The following is a 27,909-nucleotide window of genomic DNA, read 5'->3' on the forward strand; positions in this document are numbered from 1 at the left end:
CTAAAAACCTCCTTCAAAATATCATAAAGGAGTCAATCAGCAGCATCAAATAGAGTGGATGCTGCCCAACACAGACCTCCATATTGGACATGTACAGAGTATAACCTCTTATTGATTGTGGCGTCAAAGGAATTTCTTGCCGACATTTAGTTTGCCTTGCTTTCCTCTTCTAGGTATGTGTGTTGTGTTAATTGCCTAAACATTAATAGGATGTTACCTTTTTGTGATGTACCAATGCATATTGTTTATGACCTACGAAGTAGAAGAAATCATATTTTCTGCCAGATTTATTTGGCTAAATGAGAAGGGACATGATTTATTGTACTTTACCATAATCTGATTAACTTCAGGTTTGCAATTCTTATGGGCTCCAGGATGATACAAATTAATTCATTATGCCACCTAATTACCCTTCTTCTATCCAAGGTGAAGTAGGAGTAAAATATGACTATGGTAATATTTGGTGCATAGGAATCACTGATTTATCCTTTGAAGGACCTTGTACCTAAGTGAATCTTTACCCTCTCAATGATAAGGAGGAATTTGAAGATCGACATTGTAAGGAACTCATGGTGGCAAGGAGTAAGACAGACACAATCGATCACAGTTCAAGGGTGTTTATTGAACAATAAATGCTGTGTGCAGGTTGGAAAAACACCTAATCTAAACCTAAATCTAAGATGGGATCAAGTGTCAGCCATCAAATGGAAAATAAGGCCTTCCTAGCGGTGTTGTGTCAAATAAAAAGGGCCTATACTAAGAAACCATTGCCAAACGTTACAACTAGTACAAAAAGGGGGGTGGGATAGTCCCCAAGGAAAGAAAGAAGTGTTCTCAAATAATACATCTGGGTGCGCTAGCCTGGGTCTCCCTTCCTCACGTTTTGAGTGTGGGGTAAGGTGGGATCATGGAGCACAGCACACTCTCGAGCTTTCCCAGCATGAGATGACAGATCCGTTTTCAGCTATGAGGGCCATTGATGGCCAAGTCTCGTTTCACTTGAAAGTCTCTTACCTTCCAGGACCTGATGTCTTCAAAATAATAAAATAAAAATTCCTTCAACAAATAAAAGTTAGATTCTTGGGTTCAGTTAGGGTGAGGATTCTCCACCCTTGGGTCCCCCTCTTCAGGGCGCTGACCGCTCTCGAAACTTTGCCTCCCTCTGTCGGGTTCACTATTGCTTTTTCTTCTACACAAATATTAATGTATTTTTTAAACAGTTCCAGCGGACATTCCTTGGATGCGTTCACTTTTGGTAACACACTGTTTCTTGTGACTTTAGACTTTGCCCCTCTTGAGATTTGTTCCCCTTGTTTCCTCTCACTGCGGGATTCACTTCCCTTTCTTTCACACAGTTTGTCGATCAAAGTCTTTTGATTGTACAGGGATTTTGCTTGACCCTCAGTATGACCACTTTGACCTATTTCGGTGGCTCTCCTATGGCCTTCTGGTATCTGTAGTTTCATTCAGATGGGGATCGACCATAGTCTTTGGAGCTAGCACCAACGTGGTGCTGGTTTCCCTCTCTAGCTGGTCTCCACGTTAATACTTTTTACAGTTCTTTCGCAGTTCATTGAACTTGGTTCAAACTTGCCACTTTGTGATTGTCACTCAACGCAGCCCAGTTCTTATCATTTCCCCTTCGACTCATTGGCTATGTTGAATGGCTTGGTTTTTCTTCTTCATTGGAGTCAAGGCGGGTACCACGGTTGCGGGAGCTTCGCTCATTCCTGCTTATCGGCATAGGCTTGACCCGTGTACCTTTGACATCTGCTGCAGGAAACTTGTGCTATTGTTCTCGGTCTTAGGCTTTCTTCCTCGAAGTTTCCGCGGGTCTGAGACTAATAAGGCAAGGTTACTTCTCTCCTCAACACCCTCTCGATTCCTGCCGCCTTTCTCCTTCTCTTGAACTGCTGCGCCTGATAAGCTGTCTCGTTGTGCTGTCTGCCATGCTCGTACTGTGCTGTCGGGCTCCACCTTTTACCACTGTGGGGAAGGGAAAGGGCTGTCAGGTGTGTGTGATTCTGATTAATTGTCTGACTTTGCCTGACCTTTGTATTGGGACATGTCAGGTAAATGGCTCTGCTGTTAATCCGTTGTCCTTTGTGTTGTGCGAAAGTGTTTGTTTATGAAAACGGGGGAGGGTGACAATGGTTTTGAATGTCCTACGTGAGAGGATGGGGAAAAGGTGTCAAAGGAAGGGGGATACCGCATCTCACCCATCGGTGTCCCCTCCCACTCACAGAGGACCCCCCATCCAGGTGATTCTCCCTCACTGGTCCACCCCCAGGAACTGGATCCAATAGCGATGGCCGTGTCCTGGCCATCTGGATCACAGATCCCCAGGGAGTAGCTAGAGAGACACCTTCAGGTTTCTCACAACATCCACTAACATAATTGTGAATGGCATCATTACCAATGGGACATTTAATATATTAGATGGGTCTAAGTCTCTAAGAACACTATCTTGTGTGGGAAGCATTCAGGAGCATGTCTTCTATTTCCATTGATAATCTCTAACATTGCATTATTTGGTTCTCGAGCATATGTCCTATTGCTAACCAATTGGTCATGTTCAGGTGTTGGGAACACCTCCCTCACCACAAGTTATAGTACCTGTGACATTATTCACAAAAAATCCTAGACAAAAAGGTGCACATCAGTTGTTTGATATTTGCCAAATTATGCTGTACAATTGCCAGAAACGTATTTGGTTGTTATTCAATACAAAAGTAGGAGGCATTAGTAAGGACACTAGAAGATCGGTCAATGCGACTTTCTGTCAATTTCTGGAACTCATGTATGGTCTTATATATTTTATTGTCAATTTTCTACTTTCGGACTTTTGCTAATTGCAGGTTATGTGCTCAGGAATCATCATGAGACAGGGTGTTTCATACATATTCTGTAGCTTGGTGTGATAGTGTATATGTGTTGTAGTAAATACTAATCAAGTGAGGTTGAAACCAACAGTGGGCCATTATGAAGTTTCCCGTATTGTTTATTGTTATGGCATACTGTATCCAACCTATAATTTATGTTAAGATCCCACTCTGACCATCAGATTCCCTTCTTTTGGCCCCACCGTTTTTTAAAAAAAACTGTTTTGATTAACTTTTGCAATGCAATTAGTCAATTAATACAAAAGGCAAATACAAAACAAAGCCCCATCATAGGGCAGTACCCCCCCAATTTCTTCCATGTCATATAATCAGTGGACAATTTCACATCTGTACACCACAGTTGTGAAATGCTAAGCAGCCTATACCAACCGCGCATCATAAATAGAACAATTCTCAACATGGGCCACACAGGGATGTCGTTCTCAGCCAGACGCTGGGAGCGGCACCCTCGGACGCAATGCATGGGAATCATCCAGGATGTCCTGCACCAGGGAGTCACTCACAGAATTCATCTCATTGGACATGTAGCTCCTGAAGGCCGCCCAGTAGTCCCTGGGTCTGCTGTTAGGAGGCAGTGTTTGATTATACAGCATCTCCCTTCGCTCACAACTCGACATAGTATTAACCCAATGTTGTAAAGTAGGTGCCATGGCCGCCCCCCACATGCGCGCTACCAGTGATCTGGCGACTACAGAAGCCATGACCACCAGGCGCTTCTCACCACGGGACTTCAAATCTACCATTGATAACAGCCAAGTCTCGGGAGTAAAAGGGATCGGGTCCTCCACAATCCTCTCCATAACCTCAGCTATAGCAGACCAATCAGGTTGAAATCGATTACAGGGCCAGGCCACGTGATAAAAGTCAGCTGAGGCTTGTTGACATCTCTTACAGTTCAGGGACCTAAGAGGAAACAGTTTATGTAGATGTAGAGGAGAGTAATACAACTGATGCAGAAATTTAAAGTGAATCTGGCGAAATCTATTGTTAACGGAGACAGACTTGGTCTGGGTAAGAATGGGACACCAATGGACCTCCGACAGCGACTTCTCCATATCGCCCTCCCACTTGACCCTATACTGGGGTGAGGGTGGGGGCCAAGTGACCGGGCCAAACTATGTAAAGACGAAATCACCTTTCTAGAAGAAGTTGGGGCTATGATGTACTCCAACACAGGAGATACCTGTGGTGCGTTAGGGAAATCAGGCCACTTTACTCTTAATACCTCCCGAAGACGGTAGTATAACAGCAAGGTAACTGGGGACCAGTCACCCCTACCCTTAAGCTCTTCCCATGTTATGAATTTGCCACCCGGGGCCACATCTCCTAATGTGAAAATCTGCAGATTGTGGAAGTGCTGAATAAATATGTGCTCGTTCGTAAAGGGAATCCCGCGAAACCTATATTTGGCCATTGAGGGTGAATAACATGGTCCCAGCCCGGCCCACTTTGCTAAATGATCCCAAGCCTTGAGGGTGATCTCCAGGGGTTGTACCTCCGCCCTCAAGTGTCGATCACGGACGGCCCACAGTAATCCTCTGAGGTCATCAGGCTGAGTAACAGATCTCTCGAGGCGTGAATGGGGGAAAACGCTCGTGGGGGACCACCACCAGATGGAATATTGAATTTGGGCTACAAGATAATATAGAAAAAGATTAGGAAGCTCCATACCCACCTGGGCCTACGAGCAGCACATTGCACGCAGTGAGATACAGGGATGGTTCCCGGCCCATATTAATTTGGACATCATTGATTTTATGCGATTTCAAAAGGGTACGGGTGGCCATACCGGGACGTTGTTGAAAATGTATAGTAATTTTGACAGGACCACCATTTTGGATAAGGAAATACAAGCCGCTTGAGAGATAGGGAGACGTATCCATGTGTCTACTCTGTGTTCCAGGTGTTGCAGGGCCGTAACATAATTCTCCTCGAATAATTGAGAAGGGGAAGTGGAAACCCGTGTACCCGGGTAGCGAATTCCCCTTGGGCACCATGCAAATTTCTCCCCAATATCCTGCGGGGTGACCCCCACTGTGTGTGGGAGCACCTCTGAGATGGCCAGTTAATTTGAAGGCCAGAGAGGGCACCAAATGCAGAGATTTCCTCCATCAAGGGGAATAAATTTGTCTGAGGGTTTTTTATGTATAACAACATATCATAGAGCGAGACGATGAATGTGTGTGAACGAATGGTCACCCTGCAGTGAGAATGGAACTCCCTCAAGGTGCAGGCTACCGGCTCGATGGCCAGAGCAAACAAAAGAGGAGAGAAAGGGCACGCCTACCTAGTACCACGAGATGGGTGTATAGGAGTTGAATGGATCCCGTTGGTGTACACCAGGGCACGAGGGGCTGTATAAAGAAGCTGGATCCAATATAGAAACGTGGTGCCAACGCCTGTATGTCGGAGGACCTCGAACAGGAAAGGCCACTCAACTGTGTCGAACGCCTTCTCCGCGTCCAAGGCCACCACGGCAATAGGGATGTCAGGGTTCACATTGTGCATCAAGGTGAACAACCTCCGCAAATTGTTTTGGGTGGATCGACCTGGAATAAACCCTGCCTGATCAGTAAGGATCAGGGTGTGCATGTGAGGGCGAAGCTGGTTAGCAAATAGTGTTGCCAAAACTTTATTATCAGTATTTATCAGTGACAAGGTCCGATAGGAGGAGCATTTTTTGGGGTCCTTGTTAGGCTTAAGCAGTACCGTCACCAGGGCCGTCCTGATGGATTTCGTGAGGACCCATGAGGAGGATGCCTCCTCCAACATACTGCGTAAGTGGGGGACGAGCAGGTCGGGATAGGCTTTGTATAGTTCGCCCGTGATACCATCCGTTCCTGGAGCCTTAACGTTCGGAAGCAAATTTATCACCTTAAGGAGTTCCTCCTCCATGGGGGATCATTGAGGGGCATCCCAGTCTCTGGGTCTAACCATCCCAGAGCTATCCTGTCAAGGTATTGGGTGATGTCGTCATGCCCCGCGGTACTTTGGGTAGTATACAGCCTCTCATAATATTGGTGGAAAAATTTCATTTATCTCCCCTGTATCTCTAGTGAGCACCCTCTGAGGATTCACTTCTAATATAGGGTCTCGCCGATGTTCCTGCCTAACTGCCCAAGCAAGGGTTCTTCTCGGATGGTCCCCCTCCCCATATCTTGCCGCTGCGATAGGATCACCTAAGTATCTTTCCTCCCCGTCCATAAGCGAGCAAATTTCCCATCTTTTCGCTAAAAGGTCGGCCTGTAGCGAAGGGGAATCCATCCCAGCTTGTAGGAGTTCCAAGTTTTTAATTTCCTTTTCTTTGGATGCAATGGCCCTGCAAATACTTTTCAGGACACCCCCCTCCTGAGATATACACCAGCCCCACAGGTACACCTTAAACGTTTACCATACAACCCCTGAGCTTCGGACAGAATCCTTGTTGAACTGAAAGAATTCTGAGATGGCTTGGCGCATATCCTCCCGGAACACCACATCCTCAAGTGCTAGAGCCCGAAACCTCCACCTGAGTTGCTTAGGGGGGATAACGGACCCTTGAATTTTACCAGGACCAGGGAGTGATCCAACAGGGTACGAGGGAGAAACACAGCCCCACCCGTCACACGCACTAGTCCTGGAGACATGTAAATATAGTCTATCCTGGAGGAACTCCCATGCATACTAGAATGAAAAGTAAATTCCCGTACATTAGGGTGGTAAAATTGCCAAATATCAATCGGAATAATCTGCAGCAATGGATTGCCATGTTTGCACCGCCTTATGAAATGGCCTCTGAGTCGATGTAGACCTGTCTAATGTCAAGGAAAGGACCAGACTGAAATCCCCCACCCAGACCACCTCACACCCCAGGAATGTCTGCAGGTGCTCTGAACACGTTAGAAAGAAATCAGGGGAATCATATTTCGGGCCGTAGATATTTATGAATAGGACAGACCAAGTCTCAATTTCCCCCGCCATCAAGACAAACCGGCCTTCATCATCAGACACCTGTCTATGCAATTTAAATTCCAATTAACAATGTATATAACTAGCAACACCCTGAGAGTATGTACAGTGGGAAGACCCATACCTGTGGATACCTCAGCCGGCTAAGGCAGGGATGTTGTGCTCCTTCCCAAGATGAGACCCCTGTATACATAGGACATTAACATGGTGATTCTTGACATAATTGGATATAAGACATGTCTTTTTTCCATTAGTGAGACCCCAAATGTTCCATGTGAGCAAGGTGATGTCGGTATTTATAGGAGCAGGAAGCCCCAGAGGGAGAGTCACGTTATGTCTAGACTTATATTAATTGTATGATATGTAACTACAGGTGCGCCACTTGGTGCATCACCGAGGGGACATTTTGCAAGATCACGATGTGCATATGGTACCATGGACCCAGAAGAAGAATCCCTTGTGCCGGCCCCCCTAAACTAAGAACATCAACCCATTTATAACAATCCCCACCCACCCTCCACCCACGCCAGAAACACCATTATTAACAACCTCAAACCCTCCAACTGCCAGGGTGACCTATGCTCTGCTCCTATTATTAAGGAGGCCTCTCATGCTCTAGCTCCTTTCATTACTACTCTCATAAACTCCTCATTTAGCTCTGGGATTGTCCCTGACAACCTGAAGGACGCCTGGATCATCCCGCTCTTTAAAAAACCATCACTGGATGCAAATATACCAACCAATTACAGGCCTATCACTACAGTGCCATTCTTGCTTAAAATTCTTGATTGAGCTGCTTACTTGCAGATCCAAGATTACCTGGAATCCAAACTTCTGGGACTGTGGCAATCTGGGTTCCGTTCGCGGCACGGTACCGAAACTGCCCTTATTGATCTTAAAACTCAGATTGAAGACCTAAAAGATAAGGGCACAAACTATGCCCACCTTTCTGACAAAGCAACGGCATGGATCTGTTCATTTCTGGATAACAGATCTATGAGGGTTTTCTCTCCCTCTGCGGCCGCAAAACCTTCACCAGTCACCTGTGGAGTACCACAAGGATTGTGTGTGTCCCCTACTTTGTTCAACGTGTTTACGAAGCCACTATTCAATATATTGGATTATCTGGGTGTCACTACACTAATTATGCAGACGACACCCAGATACTTACTCCATTTCAGGCGATCATACAACTGACACTCTTGCCGTTAACTCAATCTACCAAGTCATTCAAGCCTGGGTGGCGCAACATGAACTTTGTCTGAATGACGAAAAGACAGAGCTTCTCATCCTAGGCTCTCACCAAAGACTCAACAAATTAGACCCTTTGTTTAAATCCTTCATCATTGATGGCAACAGCGTCAAGGCTTCAAAGGACACTAAAGCACTAGGCATCTATATTGACTCCACCCTGTCTCTGGCCAGACAAACTAACACAGTCTCCTCTGCTGCAGCATACACATGTAAGCTCATCACACCGTCGTCCATTCTTATCACCAGCCAACTGTACTACACTAGCTAGGACTCTGGTGATGTCAAAAATCGACTATTGCAATGCCCTTTATGTTGGCACCAACCTTTGCAATATCAATAAGCTACAGATCATCCAAAACAATGCCATTAGAGCTGCACTAAACCAACACATTTCTGACACCAGGTGAAGAATCCGATGACAAAACATTTCTCTGAAAACACTTGCTCTAACTCATAAATGCCTCACAGACCAAGCGCCCAGCTATCTGGCCAATAGATTGTCCATCCACACTTCCAACAGACCCCGCAAGTGTGCCCAGACCAACTGCCTTTCCATACCCCGCTTCAACCTTCAGAGATCTGGCGGGATCAGTTTCCCAGTCATGGCGGCGAAACTCAGGAACTAGCTCCCCAACCCACTTAGAGCTGAACCATCCTTCCTGGCTTTTCAAAAGCAAGGCCAAAACCTGGTTGTCTGCCCAAGATCTGCCCCTGATTCAGACCGCTCGTTAGCTACCTTTTATGCTCTGGCTAATGGCTCATCCCTGTGTAAATATGTAATTAACTGTCCTACACAATCTGCTTATGTATATCATTTTGTAAATGCTTTTGTTTATGCTTATACTTTGATGTAACCTAAGTGATGCGCCCGGATGCCTTTGGGCCTGGTGCGCTATATAAATAAATAAAATACAAATACAAATACCAACTTACCGGCCATCGTATTTTATTTATTTGTTTATATATTTATAACGTGCCGAAAGCCTGCAGGCATCAGGGCGCGACAAAGACACAGGGAAAGTGGAGAGACGGGACAGAACAGTAAACCCACCCCCCACCCGCATACCAACAAACAATAAGTTTTAATCCGATTAAGCGCCGCTGGGCATGGGGGGTGCAGGTGGCCGCTGTGCCTCTCGTGTCAGAAGACCAATTACCAAGCCTGTCCAACCACATTTATGTTCCAGATATTTCAAGTAGTCTGGAGAGCATCCCAAGAGAGAGCATGTCCCCTCCCCGCTGGGGAATGCTGCCCGGCAGGAGAAGTGATATGAATTCCTTCTGCACTATATCATGGGGAGCCCCACGGAGAAGCCCCAGGATACAGGATTTCCACTACGAAGCGCTCCGCCACCTCCGGAGACGTGAAGAAGAATGTATTTCCGTCATGTACTGCTCTAAGCTTAGCAGGATACAGCATTGCATATCGTATACCTTTCTTCCGTAGAATGTTTTTGACATTTTGAAATGGTTTCCTCTGGTCCTGAACCTGCTGACTAAAATCCGTGAACCAGCGTATTGTCGCCGAGCCCCAACTCAGAGACTTTTTCTCTCTTGCAGTATGTAACAGAGTATCTTGGTCACGGTAATTGAAAATACGTGCAATAATGGCTCTCTCAGGCGCCCCCAGGGGGAGGGGTGTTTGGCCACTAGCGATTGGTGGGCCCGCTCCACCATGAAGTGGCTTGTGACCGGCGGGTTGTCAAGAACGTCCACGAGTAGTTTCTCTACAAACAGCTCCATATTGTCTATTGGGCTGCTTTCGGCAACCCCAGTGATCCGTATATTATTTTGCCTTCAAGATCATCATTTTTGGACACAACCTTTTGCACAGTTTGTTGGAGAACAGCGACTTTGCGTTGCAATGTGGTGATTTTATTTTCGCTAATTCCAATTCTTTGCTCCGCCTCCGACATCTTGCCACAAAGTTTGTCTATTTGGACTGCCGAAACGTCCACCTTGCAAGTTAATGCATCAATTTTCGCACCCAGACTGTTCGTACTGCCTTTCAGTGCCAGTAGGGGCTGATTGACTGCCGGGATGTCAAGTTGTGAGGGGAACGGGGGCTGCCCCTGTGGCGGAGAGTTTTGGTCCGGTCTCGTGAATTGCTCCATCCTGGATTGCTTCTTCTGGTTTCTGGCTCCCACCCCAAAGATAGTATGGATAGGTATTCCTGCAAGGTGCTGTGTCAATACGGAAGCGTACCACTGGTCATTCCACCAGGGACAAGAGGGAAGGAGTTTTCAGTTTGATGTGCGAGCAAGACGAAGTGCAATGGCCCAGGGCCCAACCCGATGGTCCATACGGATAACAGAGGGCAAGTCCCAGTCAGGAAGCAGGGCACCCGTTGGGGGAGGGACACAGCTACAGCGACCATCAATGTCCAATTTGAGTGTTGAGCTCAGTTTCGCTGGGGGGACGAGTGATGCTCCCACATGGACACCAGGGGGTGAATTTATGCTGAGGGCAAGCAGGGGAGCGAATGCCTAGTGAGGGCCAGCCAGAGCGCGGAGCAAGCAGAATAGTTAAGTATCCCTCCATTGAAGCACAACACATGTTAAACCATCAGGCGTGTTGTGATGACACCAATCAGGCCAGTCCCCCTCCCAGGTTAGGGGCCCGCTCCCTCAGGATGGATTAGGGCTCCAGCGCCTGCATGGATGACCAGCCCCACGGGTAACCCCGTGAAGTCAAAGGGGGTGAGGGGTGATGGGGGGGCGAGGGCAAAATGACTCATGAGGACGTCCCCCCAATCATGCCCCGGCCCAGCGTGACCTCTGGAAAAGCCACCAAGGCTCCAGAGCCGGTCCGGCCAGGCCCAAGCTGAGTATGGTGTCCCAGGGCAGACGCTGCTAGCCAGCCGAGGAGTGGGTCAGTTGGTCTCCCTTCAGGCCCGGGAGCGGCTCAGGCCTCTTCCCCGTCACCAACGGCAGGTCCAGGCGACACCTTCCTCCTGATCCCCAGCGACCCGTTCCACAGTGGTCGGCGGGTCACCAATGCTCATGCACCAAGTGGACACTGTAACTATGCCCCAGCGGGTACGAGGGCAGACCCGCGGCCAATCCAATGGTGGCCCCGCAGGTCTTTTTGAAGCACAATTCTTTAAAGAAAATGAGGTAAAAGCTGATACAATTTACAGTTGGTTCTCTAGGGTAACACATGAGGAAGTCTAGTAAATACCATGCCCAGTACAGTACAGTACATAAGAGCACTTTATCGTTTTCATAACGCTGCAGCCGCACCCGAGCTATACCGAGATATACCAGCAATGATCACTGTTAATCACATGCCTGAGGCTGCTGCCACAAACTATCTATGCCAGTAACAGTCACCTTAAATTATGATATGATATGATAAGTCATTTATAACCTGCCTGTACACAGGTGTTTCTAGGTGTGACAAGACAAGGAGTGGGAAACAGAAGGAGGATATACAACGATCTTACTAGGCCTTGTGTCATTAAGATAGCGTAAGTGCAGGGAGGGGAGAAGTGTCGAGGGGGATTGGTGGTGAGGAGAAGTGCAGGTGACTCAATATGTGCTGGCAGAGGGTAGCTCATAAGTGCAAAGAGAAGGGACTGTAGGATTACCGATACAGACCGTTAAGTGATGAGGGAGTCCAGAGGCAGTGCAAGAGCAACTGGACATGGAGGAACTTGCGCCCGAGTTCAGGGGTGGCCAGGTGACCTGTGTGTGGAGCTATCAGGGACATTGCAGAGGTGAGGAAGAGAGAAAACAGAAGCTAAAAGGAAGGTCTTGAGTTGCTTCCAGAACCAGAAGTGGCTCTGCTCAAGTTTGAGAGAAGCAGGGAGGCTGTTTCAGAGGGAGGCCCAAGCCGAGGAACAAGATCTGCCCCCCATTCTCTGCTTGGAAAAGCATCTGCCCTTCAGAGAATTGGAGGTGGATGAGTGGAGAGCTCGAGTAGGAAGATGTTTAGGAAGAGAAAGGTGAAGATAGTGCAGGCACATGCCCCAGAAAGCCTTGTGGGTGATGCAAAGGGTCTTGAATTTGATCCTTGCAGCCCCAGGGAGCCAGTGCAGAGATTTCAGAGATGGATAGATACGATCCCTGGGCATGAGGTCAAGGACAAGTCTCGCAGTCCTGTTCTGGATGAGCTGTAAAGATCGAACAGTAGAGACATGCAGATTTAGATAGAGGCTGTTGCCATAGTCCAGCCTGGAGAGGACCAGGGCTCTAAAGACAGTGAGCTTCTGGAGGAAAGTGAGAAAAGGCAGAATACCTCTGAGGAGGTGCAACTGAAAGTGTGACTTCTTAGAGACGTCGGAGATGTGAGGAGAGAAGGAGAAGGTGGAGTCGAAGATGACACCAAGGTTAGTTGCCTTACCGGAAGGAGCAGGAAGAGGGCCCAGGGTGGGTGACCATAGAGAGAGCGGAAAGGAGAGAGAAGGTGTCCCGATGAGGAGGATCTCAGTCTCACTAGCATTAAAACAGAGATCCTTGGCAGCACTGTATTCCTGAATTGCGGCCAGACAGTCAGGTATGAGAGAAGGAACAGGGTTGGATGAGGGGAGCCTCAAGGAGAGCTGGGTATTGTGCGCATAACACTGAACGTTAGAACAGAATGTAGCAATGCGGTGGACCAGAGGTTCCAGGTAGTGGTTGAATAGCCCAGGAGAAAGATTAGACCCTTGGGAACACCACAAGTAGAGAGAGAGATAGAAGTGAGGAACAATCCCATTTGGACCTGGGAGGGTCGGTCAATGAGAAAGGAGATCAACCAGGAGAGGGCATGACCAGTGATACCCAGGTTGTCACGGAGGCGATTGAGCAGGATGGCATGGTTGACAATGTGAAAAGCAGAGGATGGATCGAGGAGAATGAGGACAGAAGGAAGATTAGAGCCAAGATTATAGAGCAAGTCTTCACAGGTGTTCATGAGAGCAGTTTCTGTGTTTCTGGCAGCTCTGAAGCCAGACAGACTGGAGGGCGTGGAGACAACCAACAGATTCAGTATGCAGATTAAGCTGGGAGATGGCCAGCTTTTCCAGGAGTTTGCCCAGGAAAGAAGTGATGGAGATCAGGGTATAGTTAGCAAGAGAGTAAGGATTGGCAGACGGCTTCTTAAGATGGGGGCGCACAAGGGAGTGTTTAAGGGTGGAGGGGAAGGTTGCAGTGGCAAAGGAGTGATTGCAGAAATCAGCCAAGGCTGGAGCCATGGTGTCGATGTGGTCCTCGATGGTTCTGGATGAGTAGGGGAGAACCTGCTTTGATGAGACTTTCATATATCAAACTTGTCTAGAAACATCGTCAAGGGTGAACAGGGGAAAGGAGGAGGAGGGGAAGCAGCCAAAGACGGTCCAGGGGTGTCAGAGGAGGAGGAAGAGGAGGTAGAGGAAGAGAGAGTGGGCAGGATGTTCTGAGTTTTAGTGGTGAAATGAGAAGCCAGGGCCATGCAGAGGACCTGGGAGGGAACAGGAGAGGTAGAGACTGCAGCAGGATTGGCCAGCTCCTTGCAGATTTTGAAAGGTTTGACCGAGTTGTTAGATGCTGCACAGACACAGGCTTGGATGTAGGCTCTCTTCTTCTGTACTGCCTTTGGAGCAGTCGGGAGGCCAGTTTGTCAGAGGGTGCGCCTGATGCCCTCCACTTCCTCTCAGCCACCCTTCACTTGCGTGATAGGGTGGTGAGGTCAAATTGTACCAAGAGTTGCACTTGGAAGTGGGCTTCTTGCGGATCCTCATGACAGGGGCAAGGACGCCAAGAGTGTTAGAGATAAAGAGATGAAGGTTATAGAGGGCTGTGTCAGAGTGTGAGTCAGCCAAAGGTGTAGTAGGATGAGAGAAAGTAGCAGCAAATGCCTCCACTGACACACACTTTATGGGTCGGATGAGCAAGAAGGTAGGTGGCAGTGCTGGTGATGGCTTGACCTGAGGGGTAGAGAAAAAGAGGTGGGAGGAGAGGAGGAAGTGGTCACTCCAAGAGAGAGCAGTGGTGAGATTGTTAGAGATCAGATAATCCAGGGTGTGCCCTGCAGAGTGAGTCGGGCCAGAGGTAAGAATAGAGAAAGAGAGAGAGAGGGAGTTGCAGAGGTTGCAAAAGAGCCCTGAAGAGGGGTTGGTGGCATCCAGGTGGATGTTCAGGTCTCAGAGGAGAAGTTGAGAGGTAGAGGCAAGGAGGGAGGAGGAAAGATCAGCCCACTAAGAGAGGAAGAGGGCAACCTGGCCAAGCAGCCTGTAGATAGTTGCCAAAGTGAGAGAGAGGACAGGAGAGATAGGGTGCCTGCAGACCAAGCATTCAAAGCAGGTAGGAGTACTCCTGCTTAGTAATGACAGTAGAAGGGATCCACTCTGGGAAAATCAAGGCTACACCCCCGCCAGGACGGTTAGTTCTTGGTTCGGAGAGGATCTTGTAGCAGCCAGGAAGGAGAATGTCAAAACACGTGACAAAGCTGGCCATGAACCAAGTCTAGGCGAGACAGAGTACAACCAAATCAAGCTCTTCCAGGAGACAGAAGATGTCATTGGAGTGTTTGACAGCAAAGCGAGTGTTGAGAGTAGCGATGTGGAACAGGTTGCCACCTTTGAAGGGCTTCTGTGGAGGGGTACAGTCCAAGGGTGCACCCTGCAGACGTGTTGGAGGTGCCCGAGGATGGGCAGAGGAGGAAGGAAGAAAAGGCACGGTAGTCGGAGAGGAAGAAGAGAGTGCCAGAGCACTAGCTAAGGAAGGAGGCAACAGGGTGACCAGAGAAGCAGCATAGGGTGGCGGAGAGGTGGTGGAGGAAGGAGGCGGCAGAGGGAACAGAGAGTGGTAAGTATGGATAGCAGGAGAAGAAATTAAGTTGATAAGGCATGGGAAGCGTCTATCAAAAAGTAGGATATTGACCTGAGGGACCTGGGACAAGACGGTGCCATTTAGGTAGACATTAATGATGCTCTGAGAGGAATGGAAGAGGGCCAGGAGGGCCTCCCACCGGGTGCCACCATTAATAGGAGAAGAAGAAAAAGGAGAGAAAACAGAGACCACCTGAAGGGGCACCAGGATTTCTGGGATGGAGACCAGGAAACATTACATGCATGAAGCACATCAGCCTTAATGCATATGGTTTAAAGTAACCAGAACTGGCATGGATAGGTTGTGGCAGCAGCATGTGATTTAAAGTGACTGTTACTGGCATAGATAGGACAGCCTATCTATGCACGTAATGGTCACTTTAAATCCAGTGGTGGCTAGTGAATTTTTTTATTGGAGGAGCGTAAATATATCCCCCAAATATGCCATAGGACCAAGCGTAGCGAGGAAGCCCTTACCAACCGAGGAGGGTTGTGTTAAAATGATGCATTATATGGCAGACTTTCAGTGAAAAACTGGGTAAAATGCTATACAGTCAGTTTGCCATTGCATTTGTAGGGTAACTCAAATCCAAATATGCAATAGATGCAAGTCATCAACAGTGCACTGGAGAATTTCCCAATGCATTTCATGATGCTTAGGCCCACAATATATGTCAGAATAAAACCTGGCTTTGACCATACATTTCCCTTGCTGGCTGCACCAATATATGCCACAATTTCTACTTGAGAAATGCATGTTTGCTTTGCACATAATGTCAGTAGTCATACTATAAGAAAACATGTCCACACTGGCTCTGCCAATATATGGCATTATCCCCACATAAGAAAATACCCCTGCACAATGTAGTTTAGTCTAGACATGTAATACAATTTATCATGTTTGCTTTATCTTTGATGCCCAGTAAACATGGTATCAACGTTCTTTTGCAGACAGTAAGTACTTTGTGGTAATTTATCAGGAAGAAATTACTTCGAATTTTCTTAGCATTTTTTAGGGAGTTGTGGGGTAAGGGATAAAAAGAGGGTGGGGAGGGGTTTGGGTTAGGGGCAGCTACTAGGGGGAGAATATGGGGAACCCACCAAATAGAAAAAAAACAAATTAGATTAAAGTAATAACTTCATGGTAAAATACCATAAAGTAATTACTATTAGCATAAGAACATGGATCAGTAAAAATGTCATGCCACAGTAAGAAATAGTTGCAGTGGATGCACCAAAATGACAGTCTAGCCACGTAATCACACGTATCATGCTTTTTTTAGTAAAGATGCCCAGTGAAAAATGTCATGACACAGTAAGAAATGGCTAGGCTGTCTGCACACAAATGCCACTCTAGCCAACTTGTAACAGTAACCATGTTTGGTTTATTACAGATGGCTAGTAAAAAATGTCATGCCAATGTAAGAAAGGGCTAGACTGACTTCTTCAAAATGCCAGTCTAGCCAAGTAATAACACATATCATGGTTGGTTTATCATAGATGCCCAGTAAAAATAAAGTCATACCACAGTAAGAAATGGCTAGACTGGCTTCCCACAAAATTCCAGTCTAGCCAAATAGTAACACTTATCATGCTTGCTTTATCATAGATATCCAGTAAACAAAATGTCATGCCAGAGTAAGAAATGCCTAGACTGGCTGCCCCAAAATATCAGTCTAGCAACGTAATAATGCATTATTTTTTTATGAACTGCTGCTGGATAAACAAAAGGATGATGCTATTTTATTGGACATCTAGTGTCGCTGCCCAGTAAAAAAAAGCCATTGTTGCATTGCTCCTAATCGCCTCCCTGCCCAGCACAAACACACACACATGCACACATTCACACAAAATATTAATTCACTCATTCAGAAACAGAAATTGCTTTTTATTCGAAAAACATTCCTTGGTTTCACCAAAAACAGCGACAGTAACTCACATACAATGTCTCCAAACAATTAGACATAGAAAACAGCATCAATACATAAATATACATTATAAAATATTAAATGTACAACTACCTAGGTTTCAAGTATTCGCTTATCAATACCAAGCTATGTAAATAAAGATAGCAACTGCAGAAACAACTGCGGGATATGCAGTCATCTTACAGAGCACTGAAGCATCTGCTTTGGAAGTCACGCCATATTTAAAAAATATTGGTACTAGCCATTTGTTCCTAGCTGGGCTATAAAGTCTGTGCAGTTAAGGAAGTGGGCCTCACTTTCCGTCTCCAGCAGACAGAAAACCCAGAGGCTCGCTACATTGCTTTGTGCCTTACAATTTGCTGTAAAACGTGCTACTGGCTGAATGTTTATATTGGAGATAAAGCACCTTTTTCCTTTTTGGAGTTATGACATGTGTATACGTTTCACCCCTAACTCTGATTTATAGATTAGATATCATAGAAGCATTGATAAGTGCCCTGACTTATTTATTTGGTTCTCAACACACATCAGTTTTACTCTATTTTTATGGATTGTATAGTCCAGCACAAGCTCCTCTTTTTACTAAGCATACTGACCCCTGTGGCTGCTATGGTGTTCATCAGATGTTTAAACCAACACCACATTTGACCTGTGTTTGAGCAAATTACATGCCCGCCTTCATCTTTGTACAGGCCAAGCTCCCTTTTTAGCGTGGATTCAGTGCCGGATTAAACCCTGTCGAGGTTCCCCTCGCAAATTATCTCCTAATACGTTTTTAATTTGACCAACAATTTTAATAGTAGGGGTTAGATGGGCACAAGATCTTGACTCGACTTGCGCTACACTTAAGAGTTTCTTGGATGCTTTGAGTTTCGTAGAGCTGAGAGCAACACTGAGAGGATGGGGAGAGAAAAACAGGTTTCTTTTTGATGCCCCCAGGGCAGCGCTGAGCCTCTGATGTCTACTTGTCCTGCCTGCCCATACCATCAGCCAGGGCGTGTCTTAGACTCACTGGGTCTGCCCGTGGGCCCTGAAATGCAAGTATTGAAAGAAAAACAAAATATTAACTTTCCCTAGTGGCGACAGACAGCTGGCCTGCTCAGCTGAGAAGTGCCGAAAAAAAGTGCCGGTGTCCACAAAAGGAGTGGGGCCCATAGCCCGTTGTTTACTTTGCCTATTGGGAAATCCGCCACTCCGTGGATTCGCAACCAATATGAGACTACTTTTGAGGTGGCTTCAAACTCACACTAGTGGCTGGGTTCAAGATAAATGTGGAATGATGGGGTGCTCTGCTGGAGACAGAGGATTTCTTTCATCAAATCATTTTTTGACCTTTGATAAAAGATCAGGCCACTTAAACCTCAGATTAGGCTACCACATGTGGAAGCTGCCATTGCCTGTGCTTTATAAACCTTAAATACTGACACGGTTAAGTCATTTCCTAATTTGCAACTCAGCGATATTAAGCCCCCTGACCATCTTTCAATGACACATGCACTTCTAGGCAGTGGTCCAAGTGCATGAAAAGAAGAAGTGGAACTATGTTCCCTGTTGGCCTGCACCCACTCCACACAAACCCCATCACCACGCCACCTCCCATGCACAATAGAAACCCCCAAACACATTGCACCTGCGGTTTAAGGGAATGTTCAGTGTAGTGCACTGAAAGTGCAAGTTTCAACTTCTTCCTACACTTTTATTTTAAAACGAAACCATTGCGGAACGGTTTCTTTTTAACATAAAAGTATATGAACAGTAACATTTTTATTTAAAAAAGTACAGGAGCACCACTCCTGACCGCTCTTGCTAACTTCGATCACTGCTTCTGGGCAGCAGCTGTGACCACTCGCTCAATCCCTTCACACACAGCATTCACCCATTCATTTACACGTGCACCCAAACCTCATACACCTACTGATTCACATGCAAATAATACCTTCAAAAATATATATATCTTACCTGCATGCATCTCATGCATCTCAGACTGATTCTCAAGCAGCTCTGTTGCAGTCTCCACAAAACCCTCCTGCTCCCATGCAGTAAAAACTAGGAAGTAGAGTGCTTCCCAGGTTCCTGCACATGCGTGCAGGAGCCGAAGCGCTACTAATGCAGTGACGGACCCATTTGTATGGGCAGGGAAGCGCAGGAGCACCCCCCTGAACATACAAACATGCAGTAGCCCAGTATGCATTCCCAATGGGCCATGTAAGGCTAGGGAAGCAAAACACTACTGGCCTTGCATGGCCCATTGGACATACGCTGCTGAGGTACGAACTGTCAAAGAGAAACAGCGTTTCCCCTTGACATTTCAAGCCAGTCCAGAATCTCTTCCTCCCCTGCAACAGACAGATGAGGGAGACCTCCTGGGCTGGCGCCGCTCCTCCATGATGGACGAGGAGGGTTGATGGACCCTTGTCCATTATGGATGAGCTGCGTCTCCGATGTTTTCCCCCAGTCATATTGGAACAACTTTCGTTTTACTTTTGCTTGATTTATGATCAGTTCCTCTCTTGAAGAGCCAATTTCATTCAATAAGTTTCTCATCTCAGCCTTTAGAATGCTAATTGATCCTCCCGAGGTGCGTGTTTGAAGTCCGCCCCATTTTTCATACAGGGAATGCATCGGAGGATTCAATAATTTTGCGTAACCCATTATTTTCCTCCATGCATGAAATTAATCCAAAATCATGGCGTATCACAGCATTTGGCACTGATTTTGCTAGCCTCAAGGTCTCTTTCCAAAGTTTAGTTTGGATGATATTTAGATTTTTACCTACATTGTTTAGATTCATGTCTAGCCAGTGCAGTATTGTCGGCTCCACTTGCATCAGATCAAACTGAATCAGGGGAGTCAGCGAAAAGCTATATAGCTGCGCATAGACTAGCCTCAATTTTGCGAGTAGCAGGCCATATTTAGAGTTTAGGTAGTGTATCCCCCCACTTGGGATGTTGAATTGAAAACTTCATACGCCAAATAGGTCAGGGCCGATACTCGCTCCAATGGCTCATCTCCCACTTGCCATCTCATTGTTTTTGGGTTTCTCCTTGTTGAAAACAGACGCACACCCTAGATTTAGATCCATTTATTTTAAGATTGTTCTCAACTACGTATGTATGAAACAGTGACAATTTACGTTGTAATCCTAGGGGGGTGAGATCAAATGGCACTACATCATCGGCAAACACTATCCAGTCCAATGTTGCTGAACCTAATCTGACTGGATTAGTGCCTCCTAAATCTTCGCTACATCTGCCATATATAGGTTGTACAATGTGGGCGCCACAACACATCCCTGTCTTAGCCCCACCTGTGTCGTAACGAAGTCAGTCATGGACTCTGCCCTGTCTAACCTCACTCTTACCGAAGTGTTCATATGTAACAGAGCCAGCATTTTTACTAAGGTAGCAGTAACCCCTGCTTGTTGAAGCTTTAGCCACAATCGTCCACGACTGTGTCAAATGCACTGGTCATGTCGATTGAGGCCATGTATACCGTACCTGTGGAATTGTTCTTAACTGCTGCTCTCATGTGGGCCAGTGTGAAGGCGTTGAGAGGGGTCCCCATCCCCGCTCGAAAACCTATTTGGAAGTCAAATAGGAGGTGATGTTTAGTGATCTCTCTTTTGAGGTCACTTAACAGTAGTGTTCTGAAGATCTTACTCGTGGAATCTAACAATGCAATGGGCCTAAAGTTTTTGCCCTTAATTTGTCCCCTTTTTTTATAGATGGGAACAATTAGTGCTTGTTTCCACATCTCAGGAATCTCTCCTGAAGAAGAGATGTGTTGAAACAAATTCCACAGAGGTGCAGCCCATATCTCAGAGTTTACTTTAATGATCACTGGAGGGATATTGTTTGGACCTGGGGCCCTAGAGGGCTTTGCTCCACCTATTGCCCATTTCACATCACTCCGATCCCATCGACAGTTGTTTTCTGGTTTAGCCCCACTGCTAGCTAAATCAATGAGGGGTTCATTTTTGGGGACAGCGTATTTTTCTTTTAGATATTTTTCTGGCGCGCACCAGAAGTGCTCACAAAGTGCTATTCTTACTGCGGGCTGCTTTCCTGCTCCCTCTGCATGCTCAAGAGGAAGAAACTACGTCCTGCTGCAACGCGGTGGAATCATTGCTAAACCACTTCACAAGTAATAGCCTGGTTTTTATTCTTGTTTTTGGCTTCTTCCTGGACTTTATTTAACGCTTAAAACTCTATTATTCTTGTTTACATCTATAGTTTCTGCCTGGCCCCGCCCACCACTTCCCATTAGCCCTATATCTGCAATGGGCGCGCGCGCCCGCCCAACAGAAGTGCCAAAGAAGTACTGTTCGGTTGTTCGGGTGGGCGGGGTGCGGATGGCACATGTAGTAATTTTTCACTTCGCCTGCATTCCTGCAGCCTTATTTGCTGCGTTGAAGGTCTTACTACCATACTTACGGTAACCGCTCTGTGGTGAATTGTATATACTGTTGCGTTTCATCTAATTTCTACACACACTTTCTTGGCGTGTGGCTTAGCTGGTGACAGCGCGGCACTCGATACTCCAGTCACGAGCTGCTTCGCTAGCAGCTGCTTTCCTAGCTTGCGCATGTGCACGCCGGCCCTATGATTAAGTAACCTTAGCCCACGCTTTTAGACTGTTTCAACGGTGTTCACTGCATTGCAGCATGTGAGTGAAACCTTTTTGGCATTTTTTAGGCCGCTATTGCACGTTCATTAACTCCTATTATATGGGTTGCAATATTTGCCTGCTGCACCCCTAACGATTGGATGTTCGGTTAGTATGCACTGTTAGCATTACAGCATATTCGCTCTGGTTAACTTCGTAGACATCCAGTGGTGTGTCTGTAGCTATCTAGTTTCGCTGCCCTCAGCAATTGTCTTTACTCAACCTTGTGAATGCTTGTCAACTTCTACTATAAGTGGTGTAGCTTTTCTTCCACTTGCATCTTATCATCTGCAATTGTTGCCTTCGGATTGGGCTACAGCACTCAGCCATAGATGGTTTTGGTTTCCTATTCATCTGATAGGGTGCATTTTCTAGCATGGTTGGAAACCTCAGAAGTGGCAGGATTTGTAAAAGTCAAATTGAAAAAGTCAGCACTATGGCAAGTGCCATCTCATACAGCGAAGTTGCGCCCAAGGCTGATACCATTACACCTGAGTTAACACCTGCTCAATTCACAGGGACTGCTGCAGCAAAGGGGCTAGTACAAGATTACACCATTCAGCATAGTAGGAATGAGGTCATTGTCCAGGACATAGCTTTTGCACATATGCATGCTCAAATGCATACCCCTTGTGTTGTTGTACGAAGGACACACTTTTCCACTCCAAGAGGCCCATTACATAGACCCTTTGTGCCAACAAAGTTTTCTTAGTATGCAGGAAAATCCCCCTACACTAGTGCTAGTGTGCCTCCCTCAGAATTTCTAAATAAATCAATCTCTGACGTCTCTATGTTGGCCCCAGCCGTAATGGCTGAATTGGGGAAAAGAGTGCACCTCTCTCTTGGTCCTTCCAACTAGTGATGGCGGTTGTTGGGGGCATTGATGATGTACATTTTTACAACAATAGGCACAGGGAGGCCGCTGACCTGGAATTTGCTTGTTCACGTGATATGCAGAACATTTCAAATCAACCTATTCCAATGGCCTGTTACCCTAATCCTATTGATTTAAATAATCTACAGTTGAACATAGATTGTACTCAGGAACCTCAGGCTTAGCTATATCTATTGCCAACCCAACAGGCTCCTTTGAGCACGCCCAAAGCCCTTCCTACTGTTTCTATGGGCAATTCGCTCCTATCTGAACTCTCATTTCCCGTACTTACGCGTATTCTAAATTTGTTGGACAAAGGACATGACATAACGCACTGTGAGCTGAGAGATCTAAACTATCCACGTCTGACATCGTAGCAAAATTAAATAAGTTGGAAGGTTTCAAGTGTGCACAAGAAACTATCATGGCACTTAATGCGTCCAAACCCACTAAATTTCACAAGATGCCTTCAAGGTCCCTGGGATTTCAAACTGCAGAGGGTACTGTCTGTGCGCAAACGTCCTTCTGTGAGGAATCAATCATTCCTTCCACAAGATCTTATGCACAGGCCCTTATCAACTCTGCAAATATACATCAAGGCACTGAGTGTGCCGAATCTTGTGACCCACACCTTAATGTCACTGCCAACACTGTAAAAATTGAAAAGCTTGAAATATTAATTACATCTATCATCCAATCCTACTCAATCCAATTGCTGTGTCCGCCCACATGACATAGATATAGAAATTGTTTCTATATCTGACAATCCAGACAGTCCTTCGGCCTTAACTAATCTGCTTCAACAAGAATCAACTAGAATTGTTAGCAGTGAAGCTGTGCCTGAGGCACTTAGTGAATCTGTGGAAGGGAGGCCCCCAAAGCATTTTTTATCACATAGAGGTAAACTGCTTCAACTAAGAGCAATCAAGAGAAGGGCTCACAGAAAATTGCAAAAAAATGAGTCTGACAAAAAGGCAAAAATTCTTACTCTTCCTAAGATCAAAGGACATAAGTCGCATATTAAAAACGTATGTAATCTATGGATGAATACGTTGTCCCGGACGTGAATCAGCTCAATGAAGAGAGCAAACAAGCGCTCCAAATGAAGGGGTCTCTGCCTAGCACAGCTAATATTCCAGACATGAATAATAAACCCAAAAGTAATAATAAAAATAAAAAAGTAAAAAAAGCTTTGATTGAAACGGAACCTAAGGTGGAAGTGGATTCTGCTGGGGCAATGATCGACAACAATATTGTGGCAGCAACGTTCTCTTTTACCTCATCGACATTAAGTGCAGCCACTAAGCTAACTCAACTTTCCGCATTTTTTCCGCTCATAAAGTGCCTCCAATCAGGTACTATAGCAGCGTTCTCTAATGAGGTGATCATCCACCCCTTGACTTTGTCTCACACTTTGGGGCTAGCTCCTTCTTGTACAGAAGGGGTTGTAGTAAACAATAATCTTCCACCCATGCACTCCACAGAATCTGCATTGAGTGGTAATCATCCCATAGTGCCCGCTCATGACAGGGCATTTGGCATTGAAGCACACCAGGTGTTTCCAACTGAGGGTGGCAAGGAGGGACCACATCCAGCTGGCACCCCTATCACTGACTCTACAGCCGACACATCTAATATTATTGGCTGGCTTAGTGACTCTTCCATCAATGGGGAGCACAGACTTAATCACTCTTTCATCCTCCACTCATTCAATCAGATCCCTGGGTTGAGAATCCTTAACTCTGCGAATATTGATTGGATCACACTTACCCTTGTTAATAACAATTGCATGATATGCCAGTTCCATTCGTCAATCATCACCAAAATGGTATGGGAGCATAGACTGCATGGACCGCATTTATTTAATTCAAAGGAAGCTACAGTTAGCTTCATTGAGACTTATGATAATGCAAACAAAGAGGCTGCCAAATCCTCTTGATCCAATTTAACTGCAAACCTCCCCAATGAATCCATTATGGCGCAGCTTGCATCTCTGCCTTTGGTCATTAAAGACTGGTCATGGCTTACGCCTCTAGCAAACAGTCTTAAAGTTGCTAAAACCTCCCATCATAGCCAACGTGCACTCACAGGTACCTTGTGCAACTCCTATGGATATTCTAACCTTTTCTCATGGTTTAATTCCATGTCCTTTAATGACCATTTGTCTATCATTCTGTGCCAAGAAACCATGAAACAACAAAAATTCGACATTAATAGTTTCATGTTTTACACCGTCACAGCTCAAACCGGGAATAAGGGAAGGCTGTATGGGGGCCTAGCCATTCTTGTCAACAATGTTATGAAGGCCTTCTCCATAATAGTGACGGAATTGGAAGACGTTCTTGCCATACACTTAATGCTCTCTGGGGTAAATAAGGTTTGTTTTTTAATTATTTGTCTCTACTGGAACCCGGCCAGAAAACCGCTTGATTTAATGTTCTTGCATATAGACACGATTCTTGAAGAGGCCTTCTTCAATAACCCTGATTACAGGATTATCTTGAGTGGTGACTTTAATGCCTGTTGTCTCTCAGGCATCCACACTGGGGAATAGGATGTCCTATGAATGTGACTCTACATCAAATTGCAGAGGCAAACAATGGATTGACTTCTTAGGTCAATGGGACATTCACTTCTTAGGCACTGATTATCAAGCTTTTCAATTTACCTGGCATAGCGATACTAAATCCTTGCAAATAGACTACTTCGCAGTCTCATTGCATTTGCTCCACTTCTGTAAGCCAGTGTCGATCATTGATCCTTGCCTAGGTGATCATCTAATTATTTCCACTTCTATTGATGAAGTCAGTTCCCTCCTGCAGACCACCTCCAATTTAAAACTTCTTGCGATTGAATCTTCCGGTCTCTCTGTACATTGGAACTCTTATTTGTGCAATAAGCTAATTGCCATGATCAGCAAAGAGATCACTGTAGACTTTAATGTTCTAACCAACGAGCTGAACATTCAACAAATTGATGACAGGAAAAATTGTATAATCAAAGATATGTTGGACAAACTTATTTCATCTCATGCAACCTCCAACTTCCAACATGCGCACTGTTACAACTTGGAGGTGCGTTCTCTAAAATGGCAAAAGAACAAGTTACTAAGAGATCTTAAATCACTCAATATGCCGATTGCACTTTATCTCCACAAGAAAAAATCAATCTGTAACTCATACAGAAACATGTGTCACACTGTCAAACAGCATCTATATATCCTAGATAATAAAAAGATGATCTTAAATCTGTGTCACAACAACAAAAGATCAGTGTGGCTATGTTAAGACGAGTTTCTCCCAATCAGTCTGACAATTTAACTACAGCCATATCTGCAGAACTGTGGTCTTCATGTTTCAAAGATACATTCAAAATGCTGCCCAAGTTCACCATCGTGGTGGTGATTCACAGCATCAGACTGAATTCCTTGGTCCTTAGCAGATGTAGAATGGGCAATATCAAAGTTAAACTACTCCAAAGTCCCTGGACCTCCCTGCATGTGTGCTTAAGCAAGATCTGAACTTTTGGGCCTCCGTGTTAAAGTTAAAATATGATAATATCTATTTCTCAAATAACTTACCTCGATCTTGGCTCACTTCAATTATTGTGCCAATCTTTAAAAAGGGTAACCCTGTGGAACCCAAGGGTAACCCTGTGGAACCTGAGAACTATCGTCCAATTGCATTATTGGATGTCTCGGCGAAGGTCTTCTCTATTTTGATCCTAAAAGAACTAGAAACCTATATTCAACAAAATAACATCTTGTCACACATTCAGGTCAGCTTTTGCAGACAGATGGGGAAGGCCCCAAATGCCACTATTTTAGCCCATATCCTTGCTAGAAGCAAAATATGCAACTCTGGGCCGGTATATATGGCATCCGAAGATCTGTCTGCGGCGTTCGACTGTGTCATCCGCAATCTGTTATGGATGAAGATGCTCAAACTTGGCTTTCTCTCTCAAATGGATCTCTTATTATTCAAACTACATCAGAACACTACCTATTTGGTGAGAGTTAACAAACATGGTGCCCTAACTCACACTATTCCCACCTGTGTGGGTGTCAAGCAGGGCTGTAATTTACCCTCTATGGTGTTTAATTTGTACTTGTTTGACATGGATAAGCTACAGCATCGAAAAGTCAGCTTTCCAGTCAGACTTGGTAAATCACACCTTCATTGGCTGGCCTTCACTGACGACATTCTCCTTTTCGAAAGCACTCCTTTCAGTCTTCAGGCCAAATTAGAACTCTTTGCCCAATATTCTCAGAATCTTAATCTTCACTTTAATGTCAGTAAATCTAGGATTATTATTTTTAACAATCTAAAGAAAAAAATATCTTCATTCAAGTGTCTATTCATGGACTGCACATTGACGGTGCAATATCTGTCAAATTTTGCAATATTTGGGATACAGCTTATGTGATATGACTTCAGTTGCTATGTGGAGACTTTCACTTAACAGCAAAGTCATTCCCTTAATTTTCCAAATGAAACTTATTTATAGGGAATACTGTAAATATTCCATGATGCCTCTAATAGATTTATTCATCCTGAAAGTAGAGGTGGTTATCCTATATGGATTAGATATGTGTCTTGTGAATAATGAAACCATCCATGATCCACTTCAAGGACGGTTGTGGAAACAAACCCTGAGGTTAGCAAGTTCACTGCCCAATGCAATACTGCACCATGAATTGGGGATGTCTTCACTGTCGGCCAGATATAAGTGGAGACTTTTGAACAATTTAGCTAAAATGATCTCTCCAACTCATTATATGAGGATATTGTCATTATGATAAAAGAGCATAATCAGGTGTCAATCTCGTTGTACTGTGACAAAATGATACATTTGTTGAAATCAATTGAATCAAATGTTGATGATCTCTGTCTAAGGCCAGCGTACGTAAAAGAAAAACTGTATGAACTTGACAGGCATAATACAGTCAAAACATTAGGGACTTACTAAAAGAGTGCTGCGACAATCTTATCTTATTCGTTTTCCTGGCGACAAAGCTTGGGATCTTTATTTAAGATTCAAATTGAATCAATTCCTTACCAATGACATAATTAAACACTGATACCCCCGTATTCAAGGTGGAACAAAGGGAGTCTGTCGGTTTTGTGGCTGCTGTGCACAAATTGAAACCATTAAAGATATGGTTATTTTCTGTGACTACTTTGAAATGCACATAAATGCATAAACCATCAAGGGACTGGTTGTGGATTAAATGCATGTGGGGAACACGCATAACACTTGTCCTGTCATTAACTTGATTATTAAGCTTGTGAGCAAAATGAGTGCATTATAGAGGATATAAGAATGATGTACCACTTAGGTGGTTGTATTTGCTATCTAATCACTCAGTTACACCCTCTTGTGGTAATTTTAAAACAATTAGTCTATAGGGAATATTAATGGGACACTGTTTTAGAAGCTACATTTACCATCACTTTTGTTCAAAACTGTTTTACCAATTAAGTTGTTCTATTGTTAATCCTAAATGACTATTCTATGTCGAAAATATTTTTACTTTTACTTTGCTCT

This window comes from Ambystoma mexicanum, chromosome 2q (genome assembly GCF_040938575.1).
Source record: "Ambystoma mexicanum isolate Mex_15411 chromosome 2q, UKY_AmexF1_1, whole genome shotgun sequence".
Classification (NCBI taxonomy): Eukaryota; Metazoa; Chordata; class Amphibia; order Caudata; family Ambystomatidae; genus Ambystoma; species Ambystoma mexicanum.